The sequence below is a fragment of the Protopterus annectens genome, chromosome 3.part0, assembly GCF_019279795.1.
Source record: "Protopterus annectens isolate FY-2018-M chromosome 3.part0, PAN1.0, whole genome shotgun sequence".
Lineage (NCBI taxonomy): Eukaryota > Metazoa > Chordata > Ceratodontiformes > Protopteridae > Protopterus > Protopterus annectens.
The window spans coordinates 1727580730-1727605518 of record NC_056731.1 but is presented as its reverse complement, the minus strand read 5'-3'; positions in this window follow the sequence as shown (position 1 = coordinate 1727605518).

The following is a 24789-nucleotide window of genomic DNA, read 5'->3' as shown; positions in this document are numbered from 1 at the left end:
CCTCCACAGGTATACCAGGTAATAGGTGTATACTGCAGGTAAAACCAGTTCATGTATATAGTTGTCGACAGCCATACCACTGTCCAAAGTAAGGCAATAGGGTAGTGTACTAATACTTGTAAGGTACAGATAACAGCAGTGAGTAGGAAAGTAATGTGAACTACAGGAATATACTAGTCGTTAATTGACATCTTTCTTCCCCCTACCATATCTGCAACAATAAATGAAATAACCAACTCAATTGGTACGTGCTGACTTAACTGTAATGTTGGGACATATGTCCTATTGTTTGATAATTATTTAAATCTGTTTCTATGCATGTGCTATGTTGAAATACTCCAACATTGGTGGCATGGTGCCATCAATGTACCTGCATGCTGTTGGAATTACCACTGTGGTCCCATATATTCATGCATTCTGTTTGCTATGCAACTGTTCCATATCTGGTGTCTGGGTTGGGAATATCATTGCATGCTGTTATACCTAATCCTGGAATGTGCTGACTATTACTAACCCATATATGCTGATAAAACATAAACACCATAGCATGTATGGGAATGCGGGTCCCAGCAGACCCACCTGTCTCACCTCAGCTGGCCGTGGTACTGGGCACCAGCCCATCTGGGGCCCAACCCGGGACCTCCTCATCCATTGGTCCTGCACCACCTTTGGGTGGAACCACCTCAGGGAATGGGGCTCATCCCCCTGGGAGTGGGCATGGACAGGAACCTGTCACCCGTCGCCAGGTCCTGCTCATGGTGCATAGCAAGCTCAACCAGCAGTTTGGAGATCTGCTATGCCAACTCGAGAGCCATGTGTCATGACTAGAGGGTCAGCCTGGCTCTCTGACTCAGTCCCCAGCACAGCCACCTTCGGGGCTGTGAAAGTGCAGTGGTGACTGCCCATGAGTGTGGACCTCAGTCCCAACTGTTTCCACTAGTAGGCTCATGGGTTTCCAGTTTTCCAACACTCCTTCCCATCAAGGTATCCCCCCCCACATGTGTCATATACCACCCCTGTATGCATCTTGTTTGTCCTGTCTGTTAACCTACCCAAACTACCTCCCAAAATATAGCTATTATCCCTCCCCAGCATCCCACTCTCACCTGAAAAAAAAAGAAAAGGGCAATCTGTTCCCCAAAAAAAATCTTGCACCATACATATCTGTCCATTTCACACAAGTGTCCATTGGACACATGTAATCTGGTCTAATTGGCATCACAACATATTATTGTTGTTCTCACCCATCTCTCAGGGGTTTGAGTGTCCAAATCTACCTCCAAATTTAGTGTATATGCACAGCTGCTGCTGTAGAAGAAATGGGCACCTATGAACCTTCCTTACACCCTTTCTGCTCATCCCTAGCTATTTTCCCTACTGTCTTTCCCTCTTTGTGCCCCTTTTGTACCACTTACCTATCAACCCTTTCTCTTTAAAAAAAAAATGGCGCGGGGGTAAGTGGGAGTAAGCACTTTTAAGCAGCAGTAAGTGGGTTTAAGCCTGTTTGCGTGGGGGTAAGCAATGCCTACACAGGTTAAAGAACTGAGAAGCTAAATCATAAGAAACTGTAACTGGAAGTTAGCAGTGCTTACCTCGGCGCAAACCTGTGCAAACCCGCTTACAACTGCTTAAAAGTGCCTTAATCTCTCTGTATCCAAAGGCCCATGTTCTGCCCAGCAACAAAATAAACATAATCTGCAAGGCTCGAACTCAGGACCCTGCACCATAGCTATTTACCACTAAGCCATGTGAAATATACATAACCCTGATGTTTTCACAAAAATATCATCCAGCACAGTCATTCAACAGTACAGGAAATGTATTTAAACATGTAGATGTATATGTGTGTGTGTGTGTGTGTGTGTGTGTGTGTGTGTGTGTGTGTGTGTGTGTGTGTGTGTAGATATATATTTTTTTATCTAAATAGATATCTGCATACCTAAATATATATATATATATATATATATATATATATATATATATATATATATATATATATAAATATATACACATATATATATATATATATATATATATATATATATATATATATATATACATTATAAATGTATAAATGCCTACATATATATGTGTATATATATATATATATATATATATATATATATATATATATATATATACAGCAATATATGTATATGTAAGCATAAATATATATCTATATACGTATATACAGACAGAATACATGAATTTCATCAAACAACCTCCATCAATCAGGTACAACACCGACCTGCAACATCGAATCTCCCTATGGTGAATGGTCGGAATGTCGAACAAAACACCAAATTTGACAATTCCGACCACTCTACCACCTAAACAAGTTCTACCATGGGTCACAAAGGAAGGCACATTTTGCGTTTCGCTTACTTTGTGTTCACATTTATGCAAACTCGCAGACATGCATTCGAACATTTTCAGATCGGCCATATACTGGCCGACCAAATGCATGCATACCTATACAGACATATATCTATAGATGTAAGAAGATATAACTCGGTGAAACCAATGGTAAGAACCACCATCAGCTTTATTAGGACAAAAGACTGACACTAAACACAACTGACTTAGTACTTTCACCCAACAAGGGCATCTTCAGAGTCACTTAGCAAAATTTCTAACAGTTCTAAATAAACATAATTCAAACATCTTTCAACCAATGAACATCAAGTGTAATACATGTGCTGTAATGATCTCTAGAATTAACTCTTTAGGTTACAGTACAATTCTAGTGATCAAACAAACACTTTGCTTCTCATTCCATCCAAATGTTAACTAGTAACTTATTAACAAACACATTTTCTGGACAAAGTCCATCTGTATGTTTCTTTTAAGAAAAAAAACATAATGAACAGAATTGATTAAATACTTGAAGCTTTATGTTTTAATATACATGCTAAAGATAAAGTGTCATTGATGCCAGGTCTTGTACTGGCATTTAATCTAATCTGCCATAGGCATTCTCTGACTCCAGGTATATTTTTGTAATCAACCCCAAAATCTTTTGTGTAAATTCTGTCAATGACAAAAAATATAATTTTTTTGAAATTCACACAATCCTTACTGTGCATGTACAAGGAATTAGTTGACTTTTTTATTTTTTATGTCCCTGGTGTGTTCCAAAATTCTTTGTTTTAATCTCCTTGTAGTCATACCCACATAAAACGCTGGGCATGACAAACAGGTGGCCACATATATCACCATGTTCGTGTTACAATTACAATAACCTGGACACACCAGTGATCTTTTATAATTGCCAACTTGTACATATGGACCATCGACAATCTGTTTACATGCTTTACATTTACCACATTTGGCCATCCTTGCAGGCCTATGTCCAACATGTTTAGGGAGTCTCTCTAAAAATTCCCTAATATTTGTGCCCCTACTATTAATGAATTTTGGGCCTTCTCCTATAACTTCTAGTATATCTGTGGAGAATATGTTGTACCATTCCATTTCGATAATTTCCTTCACCTTACCAGACATGGTGTTGTGCTGCAACATGATCCTTGCCTGTGTATCTTTGTACTTATGATGTTTTTCAACATTTTTTTCTTCTATGCCTCTTTCTTTATCTATTAAAATGGGTTTAAAGTGTGTTCCCCTTCTTTGAGCAATGTCTTTCTTTGTTGATGTTAATAAATCCATAGGGTATCCTCTTTCCGTAAACAAATCAATTAGTTTGTCTACTTCTTTAAAAAATGTAGTATCATTACTTATTATATGGGATGACCTGATCATCTTCCCCTTTATTACATTTTTCTTAATGTAATAATGGGTGGCAACTCTCATAATGTAGGAAAGTATTACTGCATGTCTTTTTCCTGAATAAACTTGATTCTATCATCCCGTTACTTATATACAGATGTAAGTCCAGAAAGTCATTCGAACTCTTACTCACTTTACTGGTGAATCTCAAGAAAGTTGTGGTTTGATTCAAATATCTTATTTATTCATCTAACTCTTCTCGAGTGCCTTTCCAAAGAAATAATATGCCATCCAAAAATCTTAGGTAAATAATAATTTTGGATGCATAAGTAGATGACAAAACATATTGATCCTCCCATTCAGCTAATACCAAGTTGGCAAATACTGGGGCACATCTTGCTCCCATTGCAACTCCCGTGGACTGTTTATAGTATTCACCCTCAAATTGGATATAGTTGTTTTCCAGAACAATTTGCATTAAATCCACCAATAAACTTCTTTTAACTTGATGGATACGACCATGTTTTTCCAGGCTTTTGGAAAACCATTCCAAACCTATATCCTGGGGTATTACTGAGAATAAATTGATAATATTAACAGTGACGATAAATGGTAAATGTAAGGCATGTAAACACATTAATGATGGTCCATATGTACAAGTTGGTAATTATAAAAGATCACTGGTGTGTCCAGGTTATTGTAATTGTAAACCGAACATGGTAATATATGTGGCCACCTGTTTGTCATGCCCAGTGTTTTATGTGGGTATGACTACAAGGAGATTAAAACAAAGAATTTTGGAGCACACCAGGGACATAAAAAATAAAAAGTCAACTAATTCCTTGTACATGCACAGTAAGGACTGTGTGAATTTCAAAAAAATCTATATTTTTTGTCATTGACAGAATTTAATCAAAAGATTTTGGGGGTGATTACAAAAATATACTTGAAGTCAGAAAATGCCTATGGCAGATTAGATTAGATGCCAGTACAAGACCTGGCATTAATGACATTTTATCTTTAGCATGTATATTAAAACATAAAGCTTCAAGTATTTAATCAATTCTGTTCATTATGTTTTTTTCTTAAAAGAAACATACAGATGGAATTTGTCCAGAAAATGTGTTTGCTAATAAGTTACTAGTTAACATTTGGATTGAATGAGAAGCAAAGTGTTTGTTTGATCACTAGAATTGTACTGTAACCTAAAGAGTTAATTCTAGAGATCATTACAGCACATGTATTACACTTGATGTTCATTGGTTGAAAGATGTTTGAATTATGTTTATTTAGAACTGTTAGAAATTTTGCTAAGTGACTCTGAAGATGTCCTTGTTGGGTGAAAGCGCTAAGTCAGTTGTGTTTAGTGTCAGTCTTTTGTCCTAATAAAGCTGATTGTGGTTTTTACCTTTGGTTTCACCAAGTTATATCTTCTTACAAGTATATTGTTCTCCTATGGACTATTTAGTTCAACTAATTCTTGTGTTCGCTGGAGGTTTGAACCACCTCAACTAGGTCCACAGGGAGTGTGGAATATTAAATATCAGGACTAAGAGATACATACCAGACATTGTCTTTATTATTTTTTTAGTGACAACTACTTTTAGAAGTAAAAGATGATGCAACAAGAGAAGTTCGTATTTGGGGCTGAACAGCTTGAGCGAACATCTCATTAAATTCTCATCCTATCGTTTTAAAGCTTGTTTTCAAAGGTCAATTTAGTGTGCACTTCAGTGGTTTGAACAGGTTATTTTCCTGTTGACTTTTTTGGCACCCATTCCAGGATTTGAGCTGAAGAGCTACTCCGGCAATCTTGACTGTGTGGGCTTGGATAGTGTGGGCGTGAGCGTTGAGATTTACTTGAAGTGATGTATCTTCTTAAACCATACCAACATGGTGATTTTTGTTCCTTATACCTCATACAAAGACCAATGTGGTGATTTTTGTACCTTATACATCATACAAGGATCGCTCAAGAAGAAGGAGTAAGTACTGCTTTGATATTTGGTTCCACTTTTTTGCAGGTTTTTCAGGGGCCAATTGGTACTCTTTCATGCGAACTAATCTTTGAGCGGTTTATGTTCCATTTCACAACCACTAGCCAACAGGCGTTGGATGTTTCAACGTATATTTTTTTTGCTAGTGAATATTTTATTCTTTTTTTTCGCAACAAGGAGCATTGAATAATCATGAGAGAACACTACTGACAATTTATTTGTTGCTTTTTCTGGATTTTTATTGTGTATCATTAGTAGAACTTTTATGATTGGAGAGGCACTCTTTAAGCAATTGGGAAACAGTGGAGCCGGCTGTTACATATGCAAAAGCAATGATTGTTTTAATTTAGTTACACCAAATGTATTCTTATTTATTTTTGGTTTATATGAGATGGTGTCTGTAGTAGATACACGTGCATGTATTACGGAAAACAATCAAGGCACATTAACATTTATATTTTTATTTTGAAGCGACGATTTACTACCAGAGGTTGACCACTGGTTAGCAATTTTTTTTATTGCAGTGCTTAACGATTGTTTGAGTAGTGGAAGGCATACTAATTATACGGAGTTTTTTAGCCTCCTAGTTTTATGGAAGTTATACCATTTATAATATTATTTTTTGTATAATTTTTGTATAATTATTTGTTTATTTGATATTATTACAAACTATACGGCACACTAGTTTTCTAAGGTTGAATAGCAACATGCGGAAGTTCACTAGAGCAGTAGGAGGTCCAGTTTAAAGTGATTTAACAAGACTAGTTTATTGCATTTACTATATTATTTACTGAGCAATTGACAAAGGGTACACTTTGTCTTGGACTGCTTAGAGGTGTTTACATTAGTTTTTATTTCAGTTTATCTGGTTACTCTCTATATATTTTGAATTTGTATGTATATTTATTTAATTTTTATTTATAAGTATTTTTTAATTGATGTATAATTTAAATCAGGCATTATTAATGCCATTTGCTGGTGTGTTGAGAGTGGAACTAATATTCTACATCTACATGAAGGTATTTTATGTTATTTGGCATTAACTTTTTGAGGTTGCACACATTTAATTCAATATTGGTGTAACACTCATAAGAAAAAAACAAGGTTGTTATTATATATTAGGATATTATAGGAACATAAAAATTTTGAGCAGTTTTCATATATATATATATATATATATATATATATATATATATATATATATATATATAAAGTAGATTTCTGATATTTTTTTGACAACAAGGTTATAATACATTTTTCATACTTTGCTGTTATTCTTCCTGAATTGTGTTGATTATAGATGTGTAGAGTTTGTATGGATTTTTGATTGTTCCTTTTAGGAACAATATTTTTCACTACACAACTTATGACACAACGTACAATTAATGAAACATTATTTGTATTAAAATCTAGTGTTTAGTTTATATATTCATATTTTACAACTGTGTATTTACATTAGAAGGATAGAGTACATTATTTTGTGTCACAAAATAGTGACTTATTACATACCCTTATAAATAAGATTTAGTTAAAAAAGATCAAGCTATATATATATATATATATATATATATATATATATATATATATATATATATATATATAGGATGGAACAACTTATGATACAGTATCTAAATATATCTAGACAAATTATTTCTTTATTACAAGGGAATAAAGACAATGACAAAAATGACAGCATCACCAGTTCTCAAGCTGAACTATTTACTTTACACACCCCACCTGGTACCAATAGGGATAGAACTCATAACACAGTCCCATTGAGAGTTAATGGTAATAACATAAACTCTAATATTAATTCCAACAGAATGGGAGATTTTAATAGAGTAAATAGAACTGGAACAACATTGTATGATGTTGATGACTTTTTAACAGCCCCTGTAATGGGTGAATTAACAGGGAGGGCTCAAAACTCTGATTTAGGGACGCTTAATTCTCAGTTGTTCAAATTTGAAAAATTAGAGAAAAAATACAAATCTCTACAAATGGACAATGTCTTCCTGGAAAGCTCTATTGAGCTTAACCAAGTGCCAAGAGGCCTTAGGGTTTACAAGATCCCTATGGGCATTGAAGCTAATTCGGAAGCCTATGGAAATATGTTGGAATTGTTTGATAGAACAGGTTTAGACTTGATGAGAATAATTATTAAAGACAATACTAGTAGGTTGGTAAACTTGAAGAATGACCTGGTTGCACTCAAACAAAGCATTATTAATGACTTGTTGTTTGAGAACTATAAAAACAGGTATGAGAGGATGATGATAGATCTAGACAAATTTGTAAAAACTAGTATGGAAAGGAAACGGAGAAAAAATCAAAGAGATACAAATGAATATAAGGATAAAAAGGCTTATCCTAAGCCGAATATTAAAGGAGGACAGTGGGATGTAGACAATAAAAGAAGACACACTATACAGACAGAAGTAGAGGATGTGGGTGGAATACAAGATGATGTTGATGAGGGAGGGTTTTTTTTAGAAAACCCACCCTCACTAAGGCGATCCGATCGGTTAAGGAACCGGGGTCGATCACAGAACCACATGGAAGGAAGAACACCCCACTGGTAGAACCAACAAGCGAGAGGCATTTGGAGGGGTGGGGGGCAGAGGAGGAACAACTCCAACAGGAATTGGCAATACAGGGAGAACAATCATTACTGATAAAGATTAGCAAGAATTACATTACCAGTACTAATGAATTGGCAGTGGACGTTATTGACCATCCTGCTTATGTACCAACGAATAATGTGAAATATGATTTACCTGTTACACCCCTTAGCCCAGATACACATTCTGATAACAATGAAGGTCCAACTATTGTAGGTGATGGGTCTTTCAACATTTATAACTATTCAGATTTGAATATCTCTAGTAGCAACTTAAGTTTGATTAAAAAAGGATTTTCATTTGTACCTAACTTTAAATATGATATAAGTAAGCTTATTATCAATGTAAAATTGTACATGAGACAACTCAATTTAAAGTTATACTTTATGAATAAACCCACCATTGAAAGGGAGAGGTGGATTAGCACAGTTAAACAGAGTAGTTTATTTATTCCACCAAAAAATCCTTTGATACTAGCTTTTGAACGCTTATGTACCTCTCAAATAAGAAGAATGGTTGAAATAAAATTGGATACTTACAAGAATTTGACATCTGCTGAAGAGTTTTGTTTGAAGGAATTGTCAACAAGTGGACAATATAGGGTTATGAAGCCTGACAAGGGAGGGGGGATAGTGATTATGTCAAATACAGATTATTCATGGAATATGCAGAATATACTCCAGGACACTGATACTTATGCTCTGGTTTCTAAATTTGAGGTTCAGAGGGCATATATTAAGATTGATTGGCAAATTTATGATTTGCTGTGTGAGGGAATAATAAGTCAGCATGAATACAACTACCTGACAGTAGAACACCCAGTAATGTCCAGCATATTCGGTATTCCCAAGATACATAAAGACACTACCAACCCTCCCTTTAGACCTATAGTGGCAGCTAGAGGCTCAAAAATGGAACCTTTAGCATCATACATTGACATGTTTTGTAAAAATAACCTTGACTGCATACCACATATCCTAAAGGACTCATGGCACTGTCTAGATTGCTTCAAGACTCTGCCAAGTTCTAAACTGTGTGAATTTTGGTTCGTCACTGTTGATTTTGTCAATTTATTCTCAGTAATACTCCAGGATATAGGTTTGGAATTGTCTTCCAAAAGCCTGGAAAAACATGGTCGTATCCACCAAGTTAAAAGAAGTTTATTGGTGGATTTAATGCAAATTGTTCTGGAAAACAACTATATCCAATTTGAGGGCGAATACTATAAACAGTCCACGGGAGTTGCAATGGGAGCAAGATGTGCTCCAGTATTTGCCAACTTGGTATTAGCTGAATGGGAGGATCAATATGTTCTGTCATCTACTTATGCATCCAAAATGATTATTTTCTTAAGATTTTTGGATGACATATTATTTCTTTGGAAGGACACTCAAGAAGAATTAGATGAATATATAATATATTTGAATCAAACCACAACTTTCTTGAGATTCACCAGTAAGGTGGGTAAGAGTTTGATTGACTTTCTGGACTTACATCTGTATATAAGTAACGGGAAGATAGAATCAAGTTTATTCAGGAAAAAGACATACGGTAATACTTTCCTACATTATGAGAGTTGCCACCCATATTACATTAAGAAAAATGTAATAAAGGGGCAGATGATCATGTCATCCCGTATAATAAGTAATGATACTACATTTTTAAAAGAAGTAGACAAACTGATTGATTTGTTTGTGGAAAGAGGATACCCTATGGATTTATTAACATCAACCAAGAAAGACATTGTTCAAAGAAGGGGAACACACTTTAAACCGATTTTAATAGATAAACAAAGAGGCATAGAAGAAAAAATTATTGAAAAACATCATAAGTACACTGATACTCTGGCAGGGATGGTGTTGCAGCACAACACCATGTCTGGTAAGGTGAAGGAAATTATCAAAATGGGATGGTACAACATATTCTCCACAGATATACTAGAAGTTATAGGAGAAGGCCCAAAATTCATTAATCATAGGGGCACAAATATTAAGGAATTTTTAGAGATACTCCCTAAACCCGTTGGACAAAGGCCTGCAAGGATGGCCAAATGTGGTAAATGTAAGGCATGTAAACACATTAACAATGGTCCATATGTACAAGTTGGTAATTATAAAAGATCACTGGTGTGTCCAGGTTATTGTAATTGTAACACAAACATGGTGATATATGTGGCCACCTGTTTGTCATGCCCAGCGTTTTATGTTGGTATGACTTCAAGGAGATTAAAATAAAGAATTCTAGAACACACCAGGGACATAAAAAATAAAAAGTCAACTAATTCCTTGTACATGCACAGTAAGGACTGTGTGAATTTCAAAAAATTTATATTTTTTGTCATTGAAAGAATTTACACAAAAGATTTTGGGGTTGATTACAAAAATATACTTGAAGTCAGAGAATGCCTATGGCAGATTAGATTAGATGCCAGTACAAGACCTGGCATCAATGACACTTTATCTTTAGCATGTATATTAAAACATAAAGCTTCAAGTATTTAATCAATTCTGTTCATTATGGTTTTTTCTTAAAAGAGACATACAGATGGAATTTGTACAGAGAATGTGTTTGTTAATAAGTTACTAGTTAACATTTGGATTGAATGAGAAGCAAAGTGTTTGTTTGATCACTAGAATTGTACCGTGACCTAAAGAGTTAATTCTAGAGATCATTACAGCGCATGTAAGGGCTCTGTCCTGAGGCCCCTCCTGTTTGGCATATACTTCTCAGAAGTACAGGCAAGCACGGAAGGGCTGTGGCTGACTAAGTTTGCGGACAACTGCAAACTGGGTGCTATAATAGAGTCTCCGGCCGACATGGAGATCCTCCAGAAGGGCCTAAATGAGACTGATGCATGGTGTCAAAGCTATGGTCGCAAGCTAAATGCAAAAAAATGCATAGTAATCCCCTTTGGAAAAAACAGAGTACCCGCAAACTACAACATAGGAGGTAATTCCCTGAAATCTGAAGAAGAAATAAGGGATCTAGGGACCCAAGTAGATAGTCAGCTTTCCTTTGATAACCATGTTGCCAAAGTGGTTATTAAATCCTTCTATGTGACCTATCTGATCACGAAAGGGTTCACATCAAGATCTAAGGATGTAATGGTGCCCCTCTACTCTTCCCTCATCAGACCCATTATTGAGTACAATGCACCAATTGGAATGTACCTGACTAGACATCTCCAGCAGCTAGAGAGACCACAAAGGTACCTAACCAAGAGGATTACTGGCCTCAAACAGTTGCCCTATGCAGCACGATTGAAAAAGCTAAGACTGTTCTCTGTTGCATACCACTTTCACAAAGGCGATCTCTGTCTAATGTACAGAGCCATGTCCAACCCAAAATTGTTGAACATGCTCCATCTTAGCAAAACCAAATCTACTCGAGCTACACGCTCTAGGGATATAAACCTCAACACAACAATGAATAGAACATGCTGGAGGGATAGATTCCCTTCGCAGAGACTTCCCTTACTATGGAACAGGGTCCCAATCTACATAAGACAGAGCCCCTCACTATCACTCTTCAAGAGGAACCTTGATGAGTGGATCGTTAACAGAAAGTTCACACCAGGGATCACACCAACAGTACTACTAGATAGGGGCCAAAGGTACTAGCTGCTAGTACATGGGTCTAGGGAACTACTAAAGGGGCGGTGAATACCGCACAACGTGGCTGGGCTAATATATGCCTTTGGGCAGATAGCCCAGTACCAACCTATGAACATATGAACCTATGTATTACACTTGATGTTCATTGTTTGAAAGATGTTTGAATTATGTTTATTTAGATCTGTTAGAAATTTTGCTAACTGACTCTGAAGATGCCCTTGTTGGGTGAAAGCGCTAAGTCAGTTGTGTTTAGTGTCAGTCATTTGTCCTAATAAAGCTGATGGTGGTTTTACCTTTGGTTTCACCAAGTTATATCTTCTTACAAGTATATTGTTCTCTTATGGACTATATATCTATAGATATAAAAGAGAACATAACAAAAACATATATGACCACATACACCGTTAATGGGGGTGAGGGGGCCCAAGCAACATACATCTTGTACTTATAGATATCCCCCCCACAGCCAAACACATCTGCCCTTCAATACAATACCAACTGTTGCAAATCCAATAACCAGGACCTGACACAACATGGGCACAAGATGTTAACAGTACTCTATCCCACCTGTATAATTTCGGGCTGGTATCAGTAACATATCATGCAGTACAGTTTGGCGACCATAGACAATGTACGATGTGGAAGCAATCAACATATGTAACTACACATACACACACAGAGATATGTACAGGAAGATACATATATAGAGGGTGCACACAATATGGGACAGCCACTATGCCTACAGCTGCCACCTTACAAATTGGACACTGTATGAGACACCCATAAAAATGACAATTGTTGCCTGCAACACATACCCACAGAGAGGTCAAAGGATATTGCAACACACACAAGTTTGCATACATGACAACACTTTATTTGTGTACTATTACAGTTGTATATACCATGTCATATAGCTGTTTAGACTCTGAAGTACATATAAACAGAGTAATGCAACTGTCAAACAGATAAATCAATACAGTATTCTGGAAAGGTTTACGTATGTAGCTGTCCAGGCCAAGGCCTTCAAGTAGTACAACTGTAAAGACAGACTGAGCCACAGGATAACAATCAATCAACAGTAAGCAATGCAGATGTATAGTCCAGCAGCCTCTATCTACACTCTGTACACAATTCCTAGGGGGTAAAGATCTCAACTGACACAACGGGATGTATCTGTTACATAACAAGGCATGATTGACACCATCACAATCACTTTGACAAACAGAACAGTCTGTATGAAAGGAAGCAGTAGGCCAGCATTTTCCCAAGGTGAATTGTATGGTAATGTACATCCAGATATCTTAAGGCAGCTTACCCCTGATACCCCCACAGGTTGTAACAGCCTGAGTTAGTTATGGTGCACCCCCCAATAGACTGACATACAGGGCCATATACCACTGTTAAATACACTGACCTCTGGACTGCATAAGGGCACACATGTATTGTGTATATGAAACCCACACATATATGGACCCAACCCCACAATATGTGGAGGTGGCCACAACAGCAGTAGAATGATGGCAGGAATGACAGCATGACATACTCACAGCCCACTACATAACAACCCCTGACAGCATGTCATATGGGCAAAGCCTGGTATGTAGGTGGAGGACAGAGGCTAGAACACAGGCCCATATGTGAAATAGTGTTGACATACACTAAGCAAGTTGCTGGTGTTACAGAATTGTCTGCAACATACCCTTAGTCAGGAATATGAAGTTAGAAACACAAATGGATGTAGCCATGTACTGATAGAACTCAACACACACACTGTCAGTGATATATCTGACACAAGACCTGTGTGGTGGACAGTCAAAACATAACAGGTACACCTCTGGCCATCATGTGGATAGGCCTACAGTTGAGAGCTATGCAGACAGACTACACAAACCCTGTAACACTGGTGTTATACAATGCATACAGCAACACTACTCACACTCTGTCTGTAGTTCTGGAACCTCATACAAATATGTAGCTGTCCTGAGTGTGCAAGTTCTGTTGTAAGAGGTATTGCTACCTGTTGTCTGTAACACTGCTGCCCACACACAGTAAGGATGTCCACCATACAGAAAAGATAAAGGGACCACACCCACTTGATTTAGGTATTTATAATATTGGGTTGCCATGACAGTGGTAATTGGAAGTACTACAGAGCATGCTGCATGCAGGTAGCAAGTGGAGGATACTGACTGGTGCAGAAGCCATCATCTGATCATGTGCATCACCTACAAAAGCCATGCTGCAATCTATTCAGAGCAGCTCAATCCATTTATTGGAGAGAGAGAGAGAGACAGAGAGAGAGAGAGAGACAGACAGAGTGTAATAAAGTGGAATTGAATGTGAAACACACAAACAATCTAATAAATTAAGAAAGAAAGCTGGCTAAAGGCCAAGCCAAAGGCAAACAAAAAAATCCTTACAAGGACACTATCCAGAACAGAGTTCATTCCCACAACAGGTATGTGAAGTATATATGCATGTAACTGACTGTAGTACTTAGTCCATAACAATGGGATAGATGATGTGGAATAATTTATATGTGCCATCAGGTGTTGCTGTTGTAATGATGTTCAGCTAAACAACTGCTAAGGACAATAGAGTCTGTTCCTGTGGGTAGTGGGCCATACCCATCAACTGTGCAGAGCAGCACTGACTGATAAGATGTAAGCCATCCTAGTGTGTGTTATGTAATAGGAAGCATGTATATTACTGTGGCCAATAGCTGGTGGTGGAAGTAATACCATAAGGATGGACATGTGGGTTCCACAGCCCACCATTTGCAGGTTACTCAGGTTAACCTGTATTGTAGCATGCTGGAATGCCATAGGTGTGTAATAGGGTTACCTGCAATCTGGCCCTAAATATACCCCCCTAATAACAGGCTGTGTCCATATGTTGCACCTGTCTGTGTTGTAAAAAGGCAGAACAGTGCAGCTGTGCAGGAAGGTGTTTTGAGATTGTGGTCCTGATGTCTGAATGTACCCCATATACAGGTATGTATATGTGTACACACACATATAGATATATATATATATATATATATATATATATATATATATATATATATATATATATATATATATATATATATATATATATATATATGTATGTATATATATATCTATATATATGTCCACAGATATACAGATACCCATATGTAAATACATATATATATATATATATATATATATATATATATATATATATATATATATACACATATATACATCATATATATCTACACATATATAGATGTATATCTATATGCATGTGTCTACATGGGTCTATATTATATGAACGAAAGTTCATATGAGCGAACACTCTAATGAGGGAAAATGCCAGGCATCGAAATGCTTTTTCTGGGGTCGCAGTACAGTGAAGATAGGAACATTTGCCCTTTCCTCACTGTAGTGCAATCTCGGAGTTGGAATATATATTTAGCAGGGGGTTTGGGGGGGTGCAGCCCCCCACAATATATGGTTCGATGTCTGACACTTTTGTTCATAAGAGCGTTCGTTCATATGAACTTTCGCTCATATAATATAGACCCTGTCTACATATATACAAACACACACACACACACACACACACACACACACACACACACACACACACACACACACACACACACACACATGTATGTGAATACATGTCCCCTATATTACCACCACAGTGCTGCTGCTATGTGTGAGGGAACAGCACACATAGAATGTACACAGATATATAAAGCTGTCAGTGTGTGCAACATGGACGGGTATGCCACATGTGAACCCCTTTTTGGGACCACATTGCCCTTGTCTGTGAAGTAGGGAATGGGGATATGGGGAAGTGTCGCAGGTATAGTTGTGGAGGTGGTCCGGGTTGATAGATATAGAGGACAGCCTACAAGGGTGGTATGTGACACATGTGGTGGGTAAACATACTGGATGGTGTGTGTGGTCTGTGATGTGAAAGCCCCATGGGCTCCAATATGGACACAATGGGAACAAGCCTCCCACCCACTGCTACTCACAACAGCAGTCCATGTCCTGAAGGTGCCTGGCCTGGAGGCTGAGCAGGAGGAGCATGTGGACCCTGTGAATGTATACTGGGTGCCTCAAGGTGATGTAGCACATCCCACATGTGTCTGTGGAGCCCGCTATGGAACAGACCCTGGACCTGACCTTGGAGAACAAGATCATATCTGTGTATGCCCCTGGGGTGGCAACATTCCCTGAGGTGGTTCCACCTGAAGGTAGTGCTGGACCAATACATGAGGAGGCCCCAGGGTGGGTCCCACATGTGATGTGGCCTGGTAACATGGGCAGATGAGTTTGGAGAGGTGGTTCTGCTGACAAATATTCCCTAAACATGCTATTGTGTCACTGTTATAGAACATATGTGGGTAGTAATAGTCTACACAATTCTGGAACATGTCCAACAGCATGCATAGATATCCCCAATAACACTGAATTTCAGATGTGCAGCAATCACATGGCAAGCATACCACAGGTATATATGGAACCATAGTGGCTCTGACAATGGCATGCAGGTGAATAGTCTGTAACAGGCCAGCAATTATAGTGGCCATGCAGGGAACATGTCTACAAACACATAGCACAAAGTGTGGTACAATACAATATCTGTCTCAGTGGTAGGTAAGCTGTAGCCATACCTATTGAGGTGTGTGTACAGTTTGTTCTCACTGATATGGTGGGGGGTGACAGAGATGTGTATTAAGAACTGTGGTAACCTTGCTGTATGTGTTGCTCAGACCTGTATCCATTTTTATGTCTTTCAGGCAAGATGTCACATGGACAGCTCCCTGATTACTCAGCTGCTGAGAATGATATAGTGCTAAACTACCTAATCCAGCACTACCCTGTCCTGTTTGGCTGGGCTGCCCATGAGCAGCAGGAGCAGACTGCCCTGTGGAATGACCTAGTCCACAGGGTCAATAATGTCAAACTGCACAACCACAGTTATGAGCGGGTCCGGCATCATTGTTCTGACGTGCTTCGCAATGCCCGTTGTCATACTGCTGCAGTCCGGGGGGATCACCTCGCAAGAGGGGGGCCATGCCATCCATCCCCTGCCATGTGTTGAGGAGCACCTCACCAGCCTCGTGGCACCTGCCCATCTGCACAGCCAACAACTGCCAGACACTATTGTGGAGGTGGGTGCTACCCACACACCGGCTGAGGAGCGTGCAGTTAAGACCACAGGGAACATAAGTAGACCACTGTTGCTTATGCATCAGTATCTGTGCAGGTAGATCATGCATATCTGACATGTCATATATATATAGTTTGTTGCTGCATAGTAGTTATAAACAGATGTGCATACGTGGTAGAATTGTGGACATGTACTGTTGATGTACTGTAATGCTGCACCCACCCTATAGCAATGCCACAGGTGTGGCCACTGACTTTGCATCTCTCACCCTCTTATGTAGGCCCCTCCAGTATACCACCAAGGCAGCAATCTGTAGCTGGTGAGCATGGTTTATGTTGATGCTTGCCAATACACTAGGCATGCAATGGCTATGGTATATTCCATGAACACATCTAACACACCTACCTAGAATGCATGCTGTACATATGCATGTACTGTTGCTGCTAAATGCACGGCATCACAGTGGTGACCATGATGGGATATTGGAAGAGTATGTCAAAAACCTGCAAGATAACTAAAATCTTGTCATTGTGGAACGTGTCTACAGGGAATAACATAATGGTGGGAGACATGGCCTACAATAAGGACATGTGTGAAACATCACCCGTATACAGTGCAACGGTGTATAAACCAGTAGTACAATGGCAACTGTTACAGATTTACACTATGGCATAACGTATTACTGTGATCCACATTATTAGCTGAGACTTGGCTGTAACGCGTGGTGTTTAGGGTATGAGACACTGCAAACTGACACACATGTGTAGGCCTTACTTGTCAAGCATCTGCAAAAAGGCTGAAGGTGGGGAGGGTCTGCATCAGGGATTCTGAGGATGCTAAGAATGACTGCATCTGCACACAGTCAAGTTCAAGAACTGTGGCAGATGTAACCCTACCCCCACATCAATCGTGATGGCAGTGTGTGAACACCAAGGGATGTGCACATGAGTAGACCTTGCAATCATGCAGATTTGTGTGACATGTGTAGGGCAGACTGAACATACACTGGCAAATGGAGATGGCCCATGCTAGTATACCCTTGCCAGGAGTAGTGACTGCTGTAGTACACATAACAATAGGTGCAGGAAACCATCATGATAAGGGTGTGCGCACATATGCACACATGGAGTGTATACGCTGAGGTTAGCATCTGCACACCTAACACTGCATGTGAATGTACAGGACATATGTCACACACCGGGCTCATGTACTGTTAATAAATATGGTGATGTGGTCCCATGGCAGATCAAGGAAGGGTGCGTCATATCAATAAGGGTGTGTACAATCCCCATAGCCATGGTATGGTCTGATGGTTGTCAGTGTAATAGTATTGGATTGTTCATACATGGTCCGCTGATATTGAAATCTGTAAACCAGATCTCAGGCATTCACAAATGACATCTGTCTACATGTCATCCCAGGTATTTGTTGTTGAAAAACATAGGGGCTGTGAGCATTAGCACTGATATAACTGACACAGTACTACACATTCAGCAAAGGGTTGTACAACTGTGAGGTTTGGTGCACAGTACATGGCAGGGTGCAGAACAGGTGTACAGCAATACTGTGTACATGGGTGCAGTAGTATCCATGGGAAGGGCATCACCTATTAACACAGCACATGCATCACACACATGTATACTATTGTTAGCATGGATTGACTATAGCTGCACTGTATGCTGTTGTGTACCATATGGTGTGCATGTTGACAGATGGGTAATAGGAGGACTGCGTGCATTATCTTTGTGCAACCTAACCTGTGTGTGTGTGTGTGTGTGTGTGTGTGTGTGTGTGTGTGTGTGTGTGTGTGTGTGTGTGTGTGTATGTGTGTGTGTCGGTGGGTGGTTATTTTGTCTGTAGGGTCATTCTGGTGAAGTGGAGGGAGGTTGATGTTTGTAGGATGCTTGTGTGCATGTGTGTGTGTTTGTGTGGGTGTCCTTTCATGCACATGTGTGATTGTGGGGTTGTTCATACAGCAGTACTTCCCTTTGGGATCATGCAGTACATGGACATGCACTGACACATGACACCAGGAATACTTGTCATGTATGCAATCACAGGACAGCTGATAGTATAATAAGGTCTGTAGCATGGAACATGCATTGGGAGGGAAGGTAGACACCAGGTATACTCTTAATATCACATTCAGCAGAGAGGTGACTGACAAACCACGTATGCAGCACTACAGATGCATTGGGGAATTACTAGACAACACCAGGTAGAGTATCCATATATTACAGGTGTCACATGATAGGATGATTGAATAGCATATCTGGCATGTACTGAGCAATACTTACACATGACACTCCAGTGCGTGACATTATGAAGTGAACATAGCTCCTCACATATAGGGGCCATGCTCACGATGACTGGACATACACAGGGTGAACACTGAATGACAGCAGTGAGGTCATGTAAAACCACGCCACTCAGGTCAGGGAGGTAATGGAGTAACAGGTCTTGTGTTGTAATCACTTGTCTAGGCATTTAGAGGAATGATTCATTAATGAGTGTATGTTACCAAGTGGGATGCAGGATGGGGAACGCATGGGAATAAAGTGGGACTGTCTGTAAAGTCACAGACAGGTAGGTATTAAGGTGGTGTGTGTGTGTGTGTGTGTGTGTGTGTGTGTGTGTGTGTGTGTGTGTGTGTGTGTGTGTGTGTGTATGTGTGTCCTGTTATGCAATGCTGTACAGGTCTTAAAGTGTGTTTCTTGTTTTCCCCCACAGGTGGCGAGGTGGGTCAGGGTCCCTTCTGCATGCAATCTGATGTTGGTGTCCACACAGACACCGAAGATGATGATAGTACTGTTGAGGCACAGGTGGGGTTTTCAGGGGCTGAAACAGCGCCATCATTTGACATCCCCCTTTTAGCCACCCCAACCCTGCACACAGTGTCAGTGCCTATACATACCCCATTACCAGTGGCCATAGTGGAGGGACAGCTGGCGGTTGGTGGCAGTGCACAGGAGAATGTGCAGTATCCATACCTACTGTGTCTGGTCACATCAGGTATAGCCGGATGTCCGGCAGGGCACCACATAGGCAGATGACCCAGGGTGCTCATGGTTGGGCTGCTGGTCATCATGCCCCTTTTAGTCGTGCCACAACTGGTACCACCAGGTGCATGTTTCAGGCTGTCATGGCAGCACAGACACATATGGAATGTTACAGCAGACAGGGCCTAAGGCTGCAGAGGGCTGATCTCACATCTGCAAGTGACAACTTATGTGAACAGTCTGGTGCCATCCGTGGTTATACCAAGCTCATGGATAGATGGTATGGTGAGATGATGGGCCTCATCGACCATAGTTTGTCCATGCTTGAACATGTGGTGGTAATGCGGTGATGGCCGCAAGTACATAGGCCAGCAACAGCAACAGCTGGCGGTCAATGTGGACATGCTAGGACACCAAGGCATTCCCTTAGAGGCAGTACCAGCCCCAGTAATGTGAGGGCACTGTCCATACCACACCACAGCAGCCCAGGAGCACCTGGCCCTGGCCATTCCCAGGAGGGATCTGGTTCCAGCGGACATTTATCATCATCAGGGGAGATTAGCACATTGAGGACTGTACCTAGATGTTCCCATGGACAGTCCATGTGTCCGTGGATGGAAGCAGTGAACTGCACACCCTGCCAGGTATGGTCTGCAGTTGTCCATAAACACCTGTATAGGGCAGCTACATGGCAGAACTTTGTGCATGCATACCCACACACTATATGAACACACCTAGGGCAACCCCATAACTACACACACCACATCACTGCACCCAGATCAGCTCATTACACCCCTTACCCACACACATGTTGTCAAATGTATGGCCCACCCTCGGCCTCTGGCAAACCAACAACACACCCTATGGATATGATGATACCTGTGCCACATCCTTGTCATCCATAACATCGATGTAGAGACAGGCTAATATGGTTCTAATGCACAAATGACTGTACTACAGTGTACCAAAGTACTGCAGTGTAACATGTTGTCAGGAGTAAAGTTTAATGCATACATGTCAGGTAGTGTAGCCATCCACCAATGATGCATTATAGCTGCTTGTAACACTGGTTGATTGTGGTCTCCATAATGTTATCCATTTGTGTTGCAGGTGTACATGTGTCAGGAGGAGGATGGTCTGCAGTCATATTCCACAATGGGGTATGGCACTGTGGTGACACCATGGCTGTGACATATCCAGAGTACTGTTGAACACATGTCACAGGTTTGTATAACAGTTATTGCCTGTGCCACATGGACAGGTGACCCGCTGGGATGTGTATAACCTGCAACCTGATGAATATCCATCCACATACATGCACACTCTTACTTGGCAACACTGGGACTAGACCCCTGCCTAGGTATGTAGTGCTACTAAAGCGTGTGGCTTTCATTGAATACACCACACAGTGTTTAGGGTGAGGTGTGTTCCAGGTTACATGTTACATGCAGAACATCCTCAGACATGTACAGTATGCTAATGGGGGATGTAATGATTGTATATGGATAATACATAGTGTGACATACCATCATATACACATTAACAACTCATAACAGGCAGACACACCTCCGAGAGACTTGGGCCTATTGCTGCTAACTAACTTGACCGTGTGTCCAATGGGTTACAGGTGAATTACTGGGTTGGATTGTGGTATCAGTTATCTGTATGGTTGATGGTGACAGTGGTCACCATAAAGTGGTACATGGGACATATACCGGGAGTACCTTGGTGTAATGACAGTGTACACAGCACCCACATCCCCCTGTGGGTATTGTACTTCATGAAACCTATGATGACACTCTGACATACCCACCATCACACATTGCCCACGACTGCGATACAACCCATTGTATATCCCAACAGTGGTACTACAGGGATATGCATCTAATGCACATGCCACAGGCATAGTAGGGTGTTGCATTGTCATGATTCACCTATGGGCAGCAACAACACTATCTGTACTATTGTGTGGCAATGGGTATTGTAATAGGAGTATGTGGCCTCAGACTGCTGTACCCTACAGATATACAGACATGCACACATACACACACTTGCCAGAACTCAATAAGTATCCCATGCCTATCGACCCATTTGTGCAACACTGTTGTGCTGGTACTGCAAGGCTCGTGTAACCAGTAGGGAGAGGAGCATAATAGGGTACATGTAATGTCCCATACAGCATCAGCCACAAATGACTATAGCAATGGGTGTTGTGGTGGTTGTGAAGCCTCTCATTCCCAAGTACAGGTGTACTACCACACAGACACTGCTATCCTCAGTAATGCACACATACACATGTGTCAGTACTGGGGTGCATCTCTGCAGGTGGTCGTAGGTGTGTATCTAACTATTGTCTATGGAGAGATGGGTTGTGCAGGGGATGTGTGTACAGTGGTATCGTGCCCCCTGCCATGTGTCAGCAGGCAATCTATTGACAAACACCACTGTGGTGACCCTCAGGGTGAGAGTGAAATGCATCAGCCAATCCTGTGGGTGCCTCCTGCACATGGCCACTGAGGTGATCAAGATGACATGTATGCAACATGTATTACAACACATGGTTAGTGTCTGTGATGAAGACCTGTACCCAAGCATGTTCTGTTGACTGTTGTAGTGTAGTGGAGGTACCCGTGGCATGTGGTGCATACAGGGTGTTGTCTCCTATATGTGCCAGTTCTTACCCAGCTGGGCAGACATGTCAGTGTCAATCTAGCATAGGTTGCCTGTACATATCTCAGCTGGATACCTGCTATCTGCACATCTGTACAGGGACTGACAGTCATCAGTTTGGCAAGTAGCTATGCAGTAGGATGAGTGTGGTGACAGATAGACGTTTGACAACAATATGTATGCCATAACTACATGTTGGAAACCCTCACTAACATGTGCTGTACACATGGCAGTCTACAGTTACATTCCACATGTTGGATCATTATCCAGTAGGGAATATACACTGTGACACAGCTCACACACCAGGGACACAACAGGGAGGCCTCAAAGTCCAACTATGCCTGCAGGTGTGCCTGTTGTCAGCACTATATTTAGCACTCTACTCTTGCCTGTGAAAGCACTGTCAACAGTAGTACCTCCATGATACACTCCATGCCAGTGTGACAGCATGTACCCTGGGCTACTACCCCTGTATGTAACACATTCACATGGATAACAGTGCTGTACAGGCCTCATATACTTGTGTGTCCCAGACATGACACTCACACCCCTTGCTACTGTACTAACAGCACATAAGCACATGTATTGTAAATGGCATTACATACACTTATTAAAGATGCCATTAGCCTGCTATGCTATCATATTGGGTGGTGAGAACTGGTTACCAGGGTTCAGCCATGCTTAGCAGGTATCAACATTGCTCCAATAAAACAGCTAAGCTGATTTGCACACTGGTAAGTGAAACCTACACTGTGTAAACACGCATATGTTTACCCGTAGCTAGCACCACTTAGCTTCATGCAAACCCATGCAAATGCACTTAAAGCTGCTCAAAACTGCCGTAACCACTCTGTATCTGACAGCCCTTGTTTTGCCCAGCAACAAAATGAACAGCCCTTGCAGGTCTTGAACTCAGGACCATGTACATTATAGTCACAACCCTTAGCCACTATGCCATGACCACTGTGATGACAGCTGTTGTTTTTCCAATATATCTGTCAATATACATATTGATTAGTATTGAACAATTGCCTTTACTTCCAAAATTGTGTAGTACTTGTTAGTAATATGACTGTTGCATCACATATGTTGTTTTATGATAATGTACACATAGATGCATACGGTGAGATGCATCTGGGAAGCTATACACAACCGTGAGGTTTATACATGACAGAAATATGGATATATACATGTACATATGTTGTTATATGTCTACATGTACATACACATGTATATTCATACATATGTCTGTATACACATCTGTATAGTGCATATGGCCATGTGTAGATCTCTTTGTATGTATATATATATATATATATATATATATATATATATATATATATATATATATATGTATATATAGCTATATATGTATGCACATATGTGTACAGATATGCCTATTTATGTAGATATACATGTATGTATCTATAACTACATGCGCATACATATCTATTCTGATATACCTATTACTGTCAATATATATGTAGATATCCATAGGTATTTGTTCATATGTCTATATCTGTATATGTGTAGGCATATATTGCTGTGTATATGTATATATTTGAGTGTTTATATATATATATATATATATATATATATATATATATATATATATGTGTGTGTGTGTGTGTGTGTGTGTGTGTGTGTGTGTGTGTGTGTGTGTGTGTATATATATATATATATATATATATATATATATATATATATATATATATATATATATATATATATATCCATCTATGTATGTCAATATGTATATGTGTATATATCTATATAGATATATGGAAAATTACATGTACATATATGTTCACCATATGTCCAGAACATGGAGTGGAGTCCTACCTCAGTCCCAATAGTCCCATCCTCTTAGTGCAAGGGGATGTTAGGTATGTATTGCAGGCATATATATAGACTGTTGCTACTGTAATAGGAGTTGTCTTAACAGCCATGTTATGTGTGGGAGGTCACATCTCCTTTTAACATGTGCACCATTGGCTACTGACAGACA